This window comes from Lemur catta, chromosome 5, assembly GCF_020740605.2.
Source record: "Lemur catta isolate mLemCat1 chromosome 5, mLemCat1.pri, whole genome shotgun sequence".
Taxonomy (NCBI): domain Eukaryota; kingdom Metazoa; phylum Chordata; class Mammalia; order Primates; family Lemuridae; genus Lemur; species Lemur catta.
The window spans coordinates 9619560-9636219 of NC_059132.1; positions in this window are offsets into that span (position 1 = coordinate 9619560).

Sequence of the window (16660 nt, forward strand, 5' to 3'; positions counted from 1 at the left end):
TAGCATCATTAGGAAGCATAAAAAAGGTAAAGAGAAAATGATTTATGTCTTTAAAATGAATTATGGAGTCATTCATGCCCACGAGCACAACACTGGGTTTCTAAGAAGGCGGTTTTCCCAGCTGCTCTGTAAACCAAAATGAAGATTAATGCCACACTATCTCAGAAATGCAGGTATGAATATGCTTCTCACCATGTTGCTGCTTGATGTTGTGGATATGATGTATTTATAATAATATACTATAATCATTAACCCCATTGTGAAGATGAGGAACCTAAGGCATAGAATTCCTGTATCCTGGCTTTGAAGATCGTTACGTAAGATTGTGAGTGTGGACACACTCACACGATCAATCTGGATTGATCTATGCTCATGTCATCTAGTCATAGAAAATGATGTGGCACTGCAAGGTTTAAATAGCAGTGATAGAACAAGTGTGCACCTTCAGCGTTGTATGTGTTCTTCCTCTCTCCTCCTCATTTGTTGAAAAGTTAATGAAAGAGAAAAATAAGATCCTGTGAACCAGAGTTATTTCAAAGCAGTAAGCAAATAGGAAACTACTGGCTCCCTCCTCTGATTTTTTGTCCTTCCATCACTGGCCATGCTCCAGCCACACAGGCCTTCTTTTTGTGCCTTAATATGACACAATTATTCCCACCTTGAGGATGTTGCACTTGTTACGTTCTCCTGGCTCATTTTCCTCCAGACTTTATCTTACTGTCTTTTTCATGCCTCCCAGGTCTTGGCTTAGGTATTACCTCTGGGGAGAGGTCTGTCCTGATTTCCATCTCCCATAATCATCAACTCTGTTCACTCCTGTCACTTTGCATTTTCTGGCTAGCATTTTTCACATGTGTGTGTGTGTGTATTTATGAATTGTCTGTATCATCCACTGCAATGTACAATCAATAAGGTGAGGTCTTGTTCAGTGTTAAATCCCCAGTGCATGCCACATAGTAGATGCTCAGCAAACCTTGTTGAATGTGCAAACATTGCGGTGGGGAACGATATCAGATAAGGAGGTGCTTCTGATGCTTTCATGTAAAATACAGCTTTCTAGTATATCGATTATATCTACACTTAAGAATCAGAGCCTGAACCTGGAAATCATTAAAAGGGCAAAACAAGAGATAGGTACAATTTGCTTAATTATCTGAGACTGCCTGATATTCTAAAAAAAAAAAAAAAAAAATGTATTCCTGGCATAGCAGATTAATAGCAAAGAAATCAACAGTCCTAACTTAGAATGTATGTGTCTGAGACTTTAGTCCCATAATGCCAAATTGCTTTGCAGAAATGTTATATGGCTTCCACCAGCAGCGTAAGAGAGTTTACATTTTCCATGGACCAATTTTGGCAATTATTATTAAAATATGATAATCTGACAGTTAAAATGATCTCTTATATTAGAAGAATTTCTACTTCTTTGCTTACTAGTATGATTGGAAATTTTTCCTCCAAAGTTTATATACCTTTGCCATGCCTTTTGATTCTTATAGAAGATAATAATACAAATTTGAGAGGCAAGACTGTTTGAGTTTGAATTTATAGTATTCCATTTATTAGCTGAATAACCTTTGGCAAGTTACTTAACCTCTCTGTATCTCATAGAATAGCAATAATAATAGTAACGACTCCAGAAGATAGATGTGAAGATTAACTATGTTAAAATACATAACATTTTGGGGGCAGTACTTAGGAAATAGAATGTGTTCAATAAATGTTAACTTTTATTATTCTTCTACGAGTTGCCAATTTGGTGTTCCTCTCTGGGCACTGTTCTTTAAGAGAGTCATTGATAGCACAGAATCCAGAGGAGAGTGTCCAGGATGACATGAAGTCTAGAAAATACATTCCATGAAGAGTAGATTAAAGCTGGTGGTAGTATTTTGACTAGAGAAGTCTTGCAGTGACATAGAAGTATGAGATATGTTTTCAGATATGTGTGGGGATTTGTACAGAAGAGAGAACAATCTCCCAGTGACTCCACAAGGCAGAGCTAGGACAAATGCATGTGACGAAGAAGTAGATTTTGGAAGAATTTTCTAATAATGTGAGTGTGGTAGACATCATTTTTTTCCTGCCTAGGACCCATTTCCCACCTGCTGGGAGCAGTAGCATCTCAATTTGCCTTTGAGACCAGTTCTCTGCAACTCTAAATCCAGGTGGTGTAGGTGGGATAATCTATCTCCAAGTTGGACACTTTACTAAGGCCTGACTAATTCACTGTTAGTGGGTCAGGAATAGAAACATAACATTTGTCAGTTCAATGGGATTCAAGTTCAGGATTTTTGCTGAAGGTTTGCATCTGAGATGGGTAGTGTATAAGACTGGAGCTATTAACAGCCGTTTTGCCAACATCCAAGAGGAGATTGTTGGGCAGTGAACTCATCACAGAGAAAGCTGTGTCCCTGATGACACTTTATGAGCCCCTGGATTCAGCTTTGCCTCAGTGCCACACTTGGTCTCCCCAGTTATGTCAGTAGTTGGATTTCAATGAGTTACATTTCTGTCACTTGCAACTTAAGGAATTCTGGCTGATTCAGGACCAAATTCTTTATCATTTTAAGTGCTCAAGCTAAGGATGGATGAGACCACTTTGGGATATTATTAGCAGTGATTCATTCTTCAGGTAAGAGGTAAAACTAGACCTCGAAGCTTACTTCCCATATTGAAAGTCCATGAGAGCCTTTTTTTTATTATTATTTTGGAATTTTCCCTGGTTAAATGGAGATTGCTTAATGGTTTTCCCTGATTTATATTTAAAAATGGATCTGTCAGTCTGGAAATCCTTGGATGGGTGTGCTGAATGTCTTCCATTTGCCACTCAAGATACACCCTCCACCCTTTTCCACCTCACTCTGTGTCTTGGAAGGGCTGACCTGTATAGATTACATCAGTGAGTTCTCTTTCCTCTGACTTATGCCAAGAACTGGTAGAAGAGCCCGGTACTAGTATTGTTTCTCTGGGTCCATCCCTGTGGCATCACCACGGCCTAACTGCTTCCCTGAACTAAAGCTTAAACTAAAACTAAAGTGCTTTCGGGTGTCCCTTTCCACACAGCTCACTCTGTCTTTAGGTTCTTGTAACTGCTCCCTTACGTTGCCCTTTCATGCCTAGGAACGTTCATGATGCAACACGCTGCTTAGACCTATGGCCAAGAAATCTGGCCACATATAAAGTGATAGTCCAGGACTGACAGCTCTGGAGAAAGCAATTTAGAATTCAGCTTGAAGTTGTTGATAATTAATCAGATCTGTCATGGTAAACATAATTAATTAACCAAACCAGTAAATAATCATGCTAAAAATTTAATGTTGGAAACTTGTCAAATATGTATGTTTTATGTTTTCCATCTGTGCTGAGTCCAGGATAACTGTCACTCTCAATGTTTATGTGGAGATTTTATTGAAAAGGGTCCAGAAATCATTAATAAAAGATTATGAAGAGCACTAGCCTTTGGTTTATTAAGTGGAACATTTTATATCTTATGGAGCTAGTGCATATGTTGGTTAAAATTACAGCCCTGAGTGTCAAAGAAACCTGGATTTGACTCCTACAGTAGCTACTAATGAGCTGCATGCCCTTGAGAAATTGAATAACTTTTATAAAATCTACTTCCTCATTTGTAAAATAAAGGTTATAATAGTATTTCTTACACATTGTATATAAAGCATTTGGTACAGAGTAAATGTTCAGTTACCTATTACAGTATCATTGTGACTGTTATTATATTTTCTTCATAAAAAGGCACCTTTTTACCATTTATATCTAAGACTTAGGAACTCAAAAGTCTATAGGGGCAGCTGGTAAGGTGTATGAGTGAAGATGTGTAGGCTTAAGAAGCCATTTTGCCCTCTTAATCTCTTCTTTATGGTGCTACTTTTGACAGAGACATAGAGATATTTTTCTGCTCTAAGAAAAACAGCCATGTAAGCTTAATGACAAATGGCAAGTGACTCTGGGCCTAGTTTTTCAGGGAATGGAACAGCCACCTTTCAGCTCCTAGTGCTTGTTACCTTGCAGGAATATGTAGGGATGGAATACTGCTAGGCATTTCCAAGAGAAAATGAGTTTTTTCAAGATAATTTAGAAATTTAAATTTTACGTGAAACCTCTCAATTTTTAAATATTGGCTCAATGTTTTTAAGATCATACCGAGAAAATAAAACACACCTGCAGACTAAATTGAGATTGTAGGGCACCAGTGTGAGCTCTGACCGAGGGGATTAAAATCATTAGTTCTAATTAATAACCTGTTTTAATTTACAGGAAACAAGGAAGTCAAGGGTTAATTCAGCATACACATACTTTTGTCCTGTGATGGAATTCAGGCTAAGACAGCATCTGAGAAATTAGTACTGGACTAAAACAAAGTATCCCTGCACTGGCCTTGCCCCACCCCTAACACTATGTCCCTGGTCCCAACTACAAGAAGTGCAGAAGAGGGCGGTTCTGCAACGAACAGATCCTCAAGGGTAACAGAAAGACCCTGAGCCTTTAGTTTCACTTATCCCTTAGCTATCACAGTTAAACCACACTGTGCTAAACGAGGGAAAAAAGGATGTTGACCTAAGCTCTTTTCTGTGTTGTTTTTCCACTTGCCTGTGGGCTTCATTAAATGTGCAGGAAACAAGCTAGACTTAGGAAGCTTGTAGCTGGGAAGCAGAGAGAAGTCCCTAAAATAAGCCCCCTACAACGTCTGTATTCATTCCTGAGGAAGTGCTGGAGGCGAGGAAAGGTGGAGTGGGAATCTGATGTCCCTGGAGCCCTTCAACATCCTAAAGAGGATGGAGAATAACCCAGCAGTGGGCTTGCAGTGGGAATTGGAGTGCCAGCCAATTCTGAGGTGTTAGGGAGGGGTTTAATTTGCTCTAATGCCCTTCACAGATTTCACAGACCCTCTAATTAATCTTTCCTTACACACTCCTTATTCTGTACTCTCATTTTTACCTAGATTCCTTCCTTCCTTCGACTCTTTTATTCATTTATTTTTTATTAAATGACTATTGCGTATGTCCTAGACGCTATGCCAGGCACTGGGGATGTTATGAAAACCAAGCAACTGTGCCAGGGATGAGAGAGATTTTAAACAATCACGTTGATAATTCCAACACAGAGTGCAGCCTTTATTCTCACTCTTACCTGATTTGATATAAATTTTCTACTACTTTGTGACTCCGGAATCCATCAAGCTTATAAGTACTGCTTTGTGTTTGGATATGTCTTCTTTAACTCTGGATTCAAATTGCCTGGGTTTAATCCCAGTTCCTTCCCATTTACAAACTGTGTGTGTTTGGGCATATTACTTAACTTTTGTGTGCCTCAATGTATTTATAAAATGTAATTATAATAATACCTGATTTATAGTAGCATTGAAACAATCAAAAAAGGAAGTAGAGCTCAGTACAATGTCTGGCTCATAGTTAATGTTCATTGTGGTAGCTTCTAATAATAGTAATAATTTGTTATATTATTATTAATTGTCTAATGACTTAAGTATGTAGGTCAGAGTGAACAAATCACTCTAAAACTAAGCAGATTTAGATTGCATGGAGGATTGAGATAATAATTGCAATTACAAAAGACAGAAAAGCAAAATTAGACAAGAAGAAGGGGGTTGTGGTTTGAATTGTTTAAATGAGCTGTGATGGTAGAGAAGCGACTTGTATAATTTTCCTGTGAATTTAATCACTACTGATAAGGAATCAAGTACCAGATTGTCATGAAAAAATCTATATAATTTCTTCAAATCTATACTTGATTTTGTCAATATTGACCGCAACTAGTTTTAAGCTTTTAAGAGTATTAGACGGGATGCTATTGGATGCAAGTTACAGAAACAAAACAGGAACTAGGTTCATGTAGAGGGAAATTGGCATCGAGGATAGATAGGACTTGACTAACATTCCTCCTTCTCTTTCTCCTCTCCCTGGTAATGTCTGCATTTTCGCTTTTTAATCTCTTCTACTATAGATAGATGTTCTCCATGCAGTATGGACCATGGTCTCATGCTTCCACCAGTTTACAGAGGGTTTCTCCAACCCTAGCTTGATTTTGAAACATTCTGTGCAGGGTGTCTGATTGGTCCTGCTCAGGTCACCTGTCCACACATTGGACCAATGACTGTGGCAAGGGAAGGAGCAATGTGCTATATTTCTATTAGCTTGAGTCAGTACCTACCTCCGTAACCAAAAGCTTGAGTGTACTACCAGAAGTCATGATGGGGAATGAAGGGTAGCACAAGGCTGGAAATTTTGTGAAACAGCCACCCCAATTTGTATCCACTTCAGAGGAGCCGGAAAGCAGTTAATCTTTCCTTACATGTATTTTTTGATAGTATGTGATGATTGTTAGATTTATTCTAAAGTTTCAAAGACATTTGGGCTATGATGAATTTTAAGAAGTTTTACTCTCAGCTAATTTTTTAGTGTCATGACATTGGACTTCATCATTTTTAAACTTACATCCCAGCCTTACAATATTTTGTTAGTCCCTTGAAATCTATCCAGGAAATTCTGCTGACTTCAAAAGGAATCATACGTATTACTGACATTTAAAAAAAATCTGTACTTTATTGCTAAGAATAAAACCCTGAGGGGAGAAAGAAAACAATGCCATGTTGTTTATCTTTACAATTCCATATAAAAGATGTGCCTAAAAGTGTTCTTTAAATGGAATGGGGTAAAACATATGGCTTATTGTGGCACGTAGTAGGACTTCAGTGGGGGCATATATTCATTACTCTCTTCCCATCCCTTGAGGACGGGTAAGGCATGCAAAGCCATATTCACCAGAACAGGTGTTTTACTCTGGGTTTTATACTGTGCAATTATTACAGGAGGGAAATGAAGATTCCTAGACATAGAAAATTTAGGTACATTTTTTTTGCCTGATAAACAGCTTTTTCACATTTGTATACCAATTCTCCTGCTCTCAAATCTCCCCACACCTTACACATTCTTTCTTTTATTTGGAAAATAGAAAAGGAAGTCTCTGATTTATTCAAAACTTATTTACTGAATGTATGATATTCATAAAAATTCATGCCATTTAGATGCACATTATTCAAACGTTTGGGGCATGACTACCTGATGTACATTACATTGTGATGAAAATTACATTGTTTGATGATGAGTTTCTATATTCCAACATTGCAAGAAACATTTGGTTGATGAGAGGCTGTCTGTCTTGAAACCAATTATAATTTTATTTTATGACCAGCTTTTACTATCATCTTTTAACTCTGGGGAAGAAACATTTAAATTTCAATTAAAAATCAAGAAGATTCTGTCTCCAATGAAATGCTTTATTCCAGAGAAAATTCATTATGTAGCTACTATAAATGGAACCCTGCTCCAATAGAATTAGATTGGATACAGAATAACTCTGCTATTACCCTAATACCATTATTATTGTGAGACCAATGGAAGATTTAGAATATTGCAACAACAAATGTCTCTATAGAAAATACAGTTGAACTGTGACTTTTATCAATATGATTTTAGATTTTTTCAATTTTGTCACCCAGCTGAGGAATGCAGAGAGAAGAAGTGGTTTTTATCAAGTGGCATATGGAATTTACTTAGATTTTTGAATCCCAAACTTCCCTGCTCCCAATTTTCCCCATAGTCTATTTCATGTGTCAGTGGAAGAATGCTATTAACTTTTAAGAAAGACCTAAAAATAACTCCCTTTCTCTTATTTTTTTATTTTTTTGAGCTGAGCGATAGTCTGGCTTGTTGATCGAAAGCAGACCCATTCAAGGATTTATTTATGAGCTTGGAATTCAACAGGGAGATATATTCTTCTTTTGTTACGCTCAACAGCACGTTTAGGATGTGTATTACATGTTGTGAAAATACTCATAAAATTTTTGGGAAAAATTCCCAGATCCAGTTACACAAACATAAAACAAACTACCTTACTCATTAAAAAAAAAAAAAACCAAAAAACTATAAAACTGGAATATATATCATTCTGCCAGGATAATCACCTGTTGATTATAGTTTAATATTAAAGTCTTTTCTGAGCTTGCGATGAGTTTAGATATTATTTTTTCTTTGTGTGCATTTTGAACTGACTGTTGACTCAGCACATTTATGTACATAAAGGGAGAAGAAAATGACATTTGTAGGCTGTCAGCTGGGTGGGAACAACTGGATTGCAAACTCCTTCAGGGCAAGGAGAATGTATAATAGATTCTTATGACCCCTGTTAACATAGTGTCTTGCTCATGACATATTCAGCTAGAGGGTAATAAATGAATGACTAAATAAACCAATGTATAAAAGAGACACATTAGTCAAGGGAATGAAGCTAGTTCACATGTTGGCTTCATTAAAAATGAGAGCAAATATGAAGAAGTTGATGGATCCACGTCCTTATTTGGTCTTGGAAATCAGCTTTATGGATGCCGTGAACTAAAACTACCAGAGCTGTATGGATAATGAACACTCAGAATCAAACCTTCTGAAACTCTCAACTGCACTGACTTTAAATTCCTCATGTGCGTGCTCCTATGGATCCATTTCCCAAATTGGTGCTTTCAGAACACTTTTTGTCCATGGCATTAATCTGTAAGCAATGCAGGAAGGGTTCCATGCTTTGGTAACTTTGAAAACACTGGGTTAAGTGGAAATAAACACAATTGTACAGGTTGCTTCATTGCAGACTTCTTAGAGCCTCTAATACACTAATATAAAATGTGAATCTCAGAGATGACAAAGATACTCTCTTCCCAAACTTATTATTTCTTAAGTGTATTTGTTTGTTGTAGAATTTTTTTATGATGAATCTACTATTATCTCCTAAAATTAGATTTAAGTGGAACATAATTTGAGAAACTCTGGCCTAGAGAATTAGAAAGAGCTAAATTTAGCCACCTTCGCAAACGGCACCAGGATTAATTTATCTATTTGATGTGAAATAGCATATCTAGTGGAAAGCACAATTGGCATAAGAATGATGAAGGTGATGATGATTATAGCTAAAACTTACTGAATGTTTGCCATGTGCTAAGCACATGGTACCGTGTCATTTAATTTTAATGAATCCTATTAAGAGAGGCACTAATAAAAATGAATACTATACACAAGAAATTTAATTTACTTATCCAAAGGTTGAACAGACCTGAGCTAAGCTAATTTACTATACTATATGGTTTCCTTAGAAGTAGAATTTTATAACTAGCACAAGGCATGGTAGAATTAGTGCTGAGTAATGACCCTGTTACTTTTTTCATTCTATTTTATCTTTATATATCTTATCTATACATCTCTAGTATATTTTCAAATATACAGAAAAGTAGAGGTAACAAAATTCTCAACCTACTAATATGTTCACCTACGACGTTTAACAAATCTTAATAATTTGCCATCTATGTATGCATATGCCATATATGCAGTATGTATGTGCGTATTAAAGTGTTCCAGTCAGTTACAGTCTTCTTTTCCATGCTCAGATTGTCCCAAATAAGTTATCTCCTTTACTTTTTTAATATAATCCAATTAGTCTCTGAAAACGTTGTTGCTTTCAGGCAAAACATGTCATAAGTACATCTAGACTTTTCCTTCTTTAGACCTGGAGAATCAACTATTTCTCCAAGGAACTCAATTTCTGTTAAAATCAATGGTGCTTAGAGTTGTAAATGTGGTTCTAGGGTGACGTTGCTTCTAGACACTTTTACTGGACAAAGTCAAGAAGTGTGTGTGTATGTGTGTGCATGCATGTATGTGTAAAACATCATATCTTTTATGTGTAAGAAAGTGATACTGATTTTAAGTTTTTACTCAGCTTCTTTGATTTTATACTTATGTATCTTTTTCTCTTTTGAAAAATCCATGATTTCTAATAACACTAATATAATTGTTTTTTAATATTTTCCTACAATGTCTGTAAAATATTCTTATATTCCACTTAAAAATACTGAATAAATCTTATTTTTTGCAGTTCTTTTTGTCCTTTGTACATATCTCACTATGTACATTCAATTAAAAATGCTGTATTACAAAGGCACAAAAATAATTTTATCTGTTACGATATTTTTGTTGACAATTTTGTGGATTTTTAAAAATGTTAATATATAAAATATTTACGTGGTTCAAGAGGTGAAGACTATGAAATGGTATTCTCAGGCAGTTTGCATTTTTTTCCCTGTTCCCTTTACCTCAACTCTCTCACCTCCTATAGGTAACCATTTTTATTAGGTTTTGATTTATATTTTTACTGATTCTCTTTTTCCAGCAAAAGCATATATGCATACATATTATTTCCTCTCTTTTCTTACACAACATTCAGTGTAATAAATACCCTTTGAGGGAAAAATTCAGATTCCCTGCCACAAAGGAGAAACACTGTGCTAGCCTGGAGGGCTCAGCAAAATTGTTGCAAAGTAAAGTAGGCAGGTACCAAGATAACTACTGGGGCTGGGAAAAGTGCCCAGCACTTTTTTGGATGCCTCAGCACTTCCTTGCCTTGAAATGTCCGGCACAGACCAGCCCTGACTGTTTTAGAACTGTTTTGCCTGTCCTCTAGTGCCCTTTAGCTAACTGTAATACTAAAATCCTCCCCTGGTAGAAAATTGTCATATTATTATCATAACGTGGGTTGTATGACATCGCAGTGTGCGATGTTGGTACTGCGAATGCGTGATTTGTTTCACTATGAATAAGCAAAGATACGATGTAAAAACTTAGCATTACTCATTGGGAAGAGATTTAAGGCAACACTACAGGGTGGGCAGATGTGGATTTTGCTAGCAAGACGCTCCTGTGGAAGAAATTTCTGTGCCTCCCAGGAACAAGCCCCTCGCAAGTAACCTCTAACAAACTCATCTAACTTGTCAAACTGGATTTGTCAGAGTCATTCTTTGGTTTCTCAGCTGCCTCTCAGTTTGGGGGGTGGTTTTTCTTCATTGTCCTGGGTTTTTCTCAAAACAACCTCTTTATGTCTTCCATTTTTCACTTAACTGTGTATCCTGGAGTTCATTCTATGCTAGTACATAGATATCTTCCTTGCTAGAGATCTTCCTTGCTCTTTTCATAACTTGATAGCATGCTGATGTGTGCTTTTACTCAACCAATTCCCTACTGATAGTCACAATACCATGGGTGGGTAATTTAGGCTAGGCTCAGCTTAGCAGTTCTTTTCTCAGTTGGGTTCTGTCATGGATCTAATGTCAACTTCAGGTCAGCTTTTGAAATTGGTTGGCTGTTGTTTGGGTTGAAGGGAGGTGACAGGGCCAAGTGTCTGTCACTATGCAAAAAGCTAGCTCAAGCATGTTCACTTGGTGGCTGGGCAGAGTTCAAAGAGAAAAAATGGAAGCATGGGAGGCTGATTGAGGACTTTGACAGACCTGCCATGGTACTACCTCTCCTGCATTCTATTTGTTAAAATTAGTCACAAGGGCAGCCTAGATGGGGGATGAACTCCACATCTTAACAGGAGAAGTTGCGAAGTTACATTGCAAAGTGGTGTGGCTACAGGGAAGGGAGTAACTGTGGCCATTTTTACAAACAATCTAACATATTTCTCATAACCTTGTTAAAATAGCATATTGTTATAATTATGGATTTCTGCCAATCCTTGTTTTAAAAACTGGCATTTTAGTGGGTTTTAATTTGCATTTCTCTTATTATGAATGAGGTAGAGCATTTTTTCCTATGATCTGTTCATACTTCTTTCCCATATTTCTATCAGATTGAGTTATATTGTTGGAATTTGTTTCTTGATTTTAACTAGCAGTAGTGTGTATATGTATATATGTGTGTGCATATATATATTTATACATAAATATATATATGCACACACACAAATAGAGAAATAATCCTTTATCCACTTCTCCCTTCACCCCAGTTTGTTTTATTTTTTACCTTTATTTATTATGTTTTATTTTCCATGTAAAAGTTTAAGAATATTTATAGAGTTTAACTTCTTCTTTTTCCTTTGTGACTTGTGGATTTTTGATTCATAGTTACAAAGGTTTTCTATACTCCAAGATTTTAGAGGACTTCATCATATTTCCTTCTAGTTCTCAATTTTAGAACTAGCTAATTTCCTAAGTTAACAGCTTTGCTAATCAGAGTTTCTTCTAACTGCATAAAATAATAACACATTTCAAGCTCATTTGCTGGAGGCAACTTCTTGTTGGAGAAAGTGCAGTGCACTCTTTTCTTCAAGCCGCTTAGAGCAAGACAGAGAGATAACCCCAATCCCTCAAAGAGTTTTCCTTCCAGAAGCTTACTTGTCATGTTTGTCGTGTGAGATTCAGTAGATCAGTTCCCATAGAAACAGGGTCACAAATGATGGTTGGGTTTTCTTTTTTGCGTCTCACCAACCCTGTTTTACCTGCTTCATGGGACAGATCACACCGTGCTTACAGTTCTGTTTCCCATTCCCATTTCTAGGCATGAAGGGGAAGGGGGAGGAAATAACATTTTCAGTGCCCCGTGAGAGCTGGAGTGCAGAGGATAGGCCACCCAAAGGAGCTGTGATCATAAAGGGAAACAGCCACTGCCATAACATGGTGCTAAAGCAAAGAGAACACTGGGGAAGACATATCCCAATGTCATTTCCTCTTGTTGGCCCACCCCAAGTGGAATTGAGAGAGTGAAAGATCCCAGGGGATGCAGTCCATAGAGGTCAGCCTTGAGGACACAGTCATCAGGGCAGGGCAGGGTGGACAATAATCAAAATGCACAAAGAATCACAATACATTTGGACACTCCACGAAGTCCAGGGTAAGAAGTTTGGGGTACCAGGATCCATATCAGTATTAATGTGAGAAGATTTCTCGGTTTGGATTTGGTCCCTGTTCACTTTAAAATGGGTGATTTTATGTTATGTGAATTTCACTTCAACTAAAAGGCAAAGAATAAAAGCCAGGAGGAAGGAACTTGACAATGATACAAGTGAAATAATATTGCCCATGATTCAACAACTGTTGAAGCTGGCTGATGGGTATGTGAGGGTCCATTATACTAGTTTGTATATTTTGTATGTACTTGAACTTTTCCATAAAACATTAAATAAAGACAAGAGTAACAACATAATATTAATGGCAGTTTAATTCTGCACCTAATATGTTTTTTACCTATCTTAATTGACCCATTGCAGAACTGATTGCAGCCTTAGTTTTTCCTCTATTTCTATCTTTAACTCAAGCATGAAGCCTTTATAGATTTTGTAAAAGGGATTAACCACATCAACCCTTCAAGCAATTTATCTTGCCTTAACCCATCCAACACCAAATAATTAAGAAATAAATATCTCACTCTCACAAGCTATATTATGCTATTTTTTCCCCTTACAGAAATGAGGTTTTCATCTGGGTTTTCAGGCAGTCCTAAACAACTTCAAAATGTTTTCAGCATTTGTCTTTTGTGTGTAGTGGGATTCATAGCTTCTATCGGAGCCCCAAACTGTCCCGTGACCCCATAAAAACTGAAATACCATAGCAAATGCATAAGGAAGAATTGCACATAGATGGTGTAATAAGGTACAGTTGCAAATGACAAAAACTCAAGTTAACGTGGATTAAGCAACTGAAGAAAATATTGGCTGATGTAACTGAGAAACTGAGGAGTGAGTCAGCTTCAGGTATGGCTTCATCTAGGGAATCAGTGTCATCAGGACCGGCTCTTCCTCTCTCCTTCTCTCAGCTCTGTCTCCATCTGCCAGGCTCTCTTTTCAAGCCTTCTCTGTGTGGGTATTAAAGCAGTCACATATTCCCTCTTGACTTAAAGGACAGGATAATGCCCACCCACACCACAAGGCTATGACTGGGGGAAGGGTAGTTCCTCAAAGGGATCTCTATTATCAAAAAGAAAAAAGAAAAAAAAATGGATGCTAAACAGGCAAATATAACAAATACTTGCTGGGAATGTTAATGATGAATCTTCATATGGATAGCAAAGTAAGGTTAGGTTCCCATGTGTTTTCCCAGAGGAAAACAGACTCATGTCTTTCCATGCTTCCTGGAGTCTGGGCTTGCCCTGATTAGGAAGACTTGGAATTAAGAGTAAGAAGGACTTCTGGGAGGAGAGAAGTGAAGAGTTGGCTTAGGGCATTAGCGTTGGTGAGGAAGCCAAGAAGAATAAATCATTACAGCTGAAACTTGACCTGACCAGCAAAGGGAGAAGAGCAGAAAATGAATCAGGAGGAGTAGAAGCCCAGCAACAACCCATAGGGGAGAAAGGAGGGAAGAAGGGAGAGCTATATTTAGGAAGAGGTGGGAAGAGAGTCACAGGATAAATTCTTTTAGTGTACATGATCATCATAATAAAAACAATAACCATTTGTTAATCATGTTTCATGTGCCATGCACTGTCCTTGTGTGTATTATCTCCACTATAAACTCTGATGAGGTGTGTATTACTCTCCTTATTTAATTTGTGAAGCGGATTTTTATGTTTACACAGCCTGCCCAAGGCCATGATTACTTAGCCCACTCCCCTTGACACTCACCTTGCAGAATGGCTCTTTGAGAATGAAGAATCCCCTGCACTGACAGCATGTTGCTTAAGACTCTGAACCCTACCTTCATGAAATATGAAAGATTATAGCACAAGCTTTTATTCTTGTAAAAATCCTCTTCTCACTAATCAGTGAGAAAACTATGATTTCCCAAAATCACCCAGGGAATCTAAACTAAGAATCTGTGCTCATCCTCACTCTCCTGATCACAAAATCAGTCATCAGAATGAAAAGACAATCTACAGAGTGGGAGAAAATATTTGCAAACTATTCATCTGAGAAGTGATTAATACCCGGAATATACAAGGAACTCGAACATCTGAACAGCAAAAAACAAAACAAACAAACAGACAACAACAACAAACAATTAAAAAGTGGACAAATGATCTTATCCGACACTTCTCAAAAGAAGACATAAACATGGCCAGCAAATGTATGAAAAGAAGCTCAACATCACTGATCATCAGGGAAATGCAAATCAGAACCACAATGAGATAACACCTCACCCCAGTTAGAATGGCTATTATAAAAATGACAAAAAATAACAAATGCTAGTGAGAATGTGGGGAATGGGGAATTCTTATACACTGTTGGTAGGAATGTGAACTAGTATAATCACTGTGGAGAACAGTACGGGGGTTCCTGAAAAATGCACAAGCAGAACTACACCGTATGATCCAGCAGTCCCACTACTGGATATTTACCCAGAGGTAAGGAAATCGGTACATTGAAGAGTTATCTCTACCCCCCGTGTTTACTGCAGCTCTGTGCACAACAATCAAGCCGGGGAATAAACCCAGTGTCCAACAAAAGATCAATGGGTACAGAAAGTGTGGAATATGCACACACAGAATACTATTCAGTCATAACCATGAGTGAAATCCTGCCATTCACGGCAACATGGATGGAACTAGAGAACATTATGTTAACTGAAATAAGCCAGAAACAGGAAGTTAAATACCACATGTTCTCACTCATATGCAGAACCTAAAAACGTTGATCTCATGGGACTAAACGGTAGAACAAAGGTTACTAGCAGCTGGGAAGAGTAGGGGGAAGGGGAGGATAGGGAGAGATTTGTTAGATGATACAAAATTAAAGCTAGATAGGAGGAACAAGTTCTAGGGCTCTATAGCACTATAGGATGACTGTAATTAACAATAATATATACCTTCAAATAGCTAGAATAGAGGATATTGAATGTTTCTTTCATAAAGAAATAATAAATAATTGAGATGATAGATATACTAATTACCCTGGTCTGATTACTATATATGTTGTATGTATTGAAATATCACCAGGTACCCCATAAATATGTATAATTTTTATGTGCCAATTAAAATTTTTAAATCGTTCTCATCCCAGTGAAATTTGAGGGCTCTGGTTTATCTTTGCCCTCAAGAGATCATTGTACAGTGGTCTCACTCCACCAAGCAGGTATGTTACCAGGGTCTGTGGAAAGAAATGGTATAAACATGTTTTTCAACTTAGAGAAAAGGTGAGAGCAGCTCTGGTTGTTATTTTGTCTTGAGCTTTTTCACCTTGTTTCTCTTTACTAAATTTCTCTCCTTATGCCAGAAGTTTGATGTTTTCCTCCTTGTTTAGTTCTCTTCCTGGAGATGACTTTGATACTGATATGTGATTTGATTTCATTAGCTGGGGTTTCCTTGGTTTTTGGTTGGTGCTGTTTCTAAAGTCCTGGGGATAAGCATCAAAGACAACTGCTTTATTTTTACATGCTAGGGAGAAGAAAATCAATTTCCATCGCTTAGGGGCACAATTTCTGGTGTCAAAATCCTTCTATGCTCCCAGCACCTTTTTTTGTCACTAGTGTCCTTTAGGAAGACAGAGAGGTAGTATAGGAGACTATTGTACGTCAATATTATCTGGTAATATTATCAGTAATAATATATATATTCATTTAACCAATATTTACTAAGCATAATCCTATGTGGTAGGCTCTTGGAATACATCAGTAAATAAAACTTTCAGAGAGCTTTTATTCTAGCATGTGAACACATATATAAAGCAATAAACATAATAAGTAAATACATAAAATAGTATAATGCTTAGTGAAAAAGCTATTTAAAAATAGGAAAAAAGTAAAGCAAAGTAAGAAAATGGGAAATGTGGGGTAGGAGTTGGCTTCAGTATTAAATGGGAAAACCATTATAAGCATCACTGA